Genomic DNA, 922 nt, shown 5'->3' on the forward strand with positions numbered 1-922 from the left:
AAGTAGCTCTGACCTGCCTAGGCCTCCAGGTCCCCATCCTTATCCCCTGTCTTATATGCTATGACATTGCTATTATCTCCCCCTGCAGAGCCACACCGGGCTTTGCGTGGCCTCACTACCCTTTCAGCCCCCTCCCACCCAGCAACGTGTCACTTTCTCCTCTCCGGATGTCCTCAACAGCCCTTTCATCCACCTTAGGCTACATCTCCACAGGTGGAGGCCAACACCTCTGCTGCCAAACCCGCACCTTCCCTGAAAGGCTGAACACATCCGTCTGCAACTCCCAACAGACCACACTGCCTGAGCTGCCAAAACATTGATGTCACATGGCACCAAGCCCCCAAAATACTGATACTGTGTGGCACTTGGCTCACTCACAAACCAGGCATAGCAGTAAACACTTGGTTTTCAGACTTTCACACAGGACTTGCACATCCTGTGCATTTAACCAGCAGTTACCTACCTGTGTGCCCCAGGACAGACCAGTCTGGTGGGGAGCAGGATGGGGCTGAGGGCTGCTGGTACCTGCATTGGTAACACTGCTGATGCTTTTGTCCTCCATGATGTGCTTCACTGGCTGCTCAGTTGGTGCCCCTGTCCCCTCACTGTTCACCTCCAGACTCACGAGTAGTACCCAAGGCTATTGGGACAGCTACAGCCCTGACACGCCTTGCCACACCTCCTGTGGGAGTGTGTGTTGAGCTTCCCAAGCACCAGAGACTCAGGATGCTATTTCTGAGCCGTGTCTCTGCGCACAGAGCAGGGAGCAGCAGGTTGTGCCCACCAGCACTGGCTTTCCACCTCACTGATTCCCACAGCCCAGAGCAAGCACCCATCCTCTGCCCAGCCTGCAAAGCACCTCAGGGAAAGGGATGGAACCAGTGAAGGGGATTAAAATAAACACACCACCTACACATGTACG

This window comes from Psittacula echo, assembly GCF_963264785.1.
Source record: "Psittacula echo genome assembly, chromosome: 9".
NCBI classification, from domain to species: Eukaryota; Metazoa; Chordata; class Aves; order Psittaciformes; family Psittacidae; genus Psittacula; species Psittacula echo.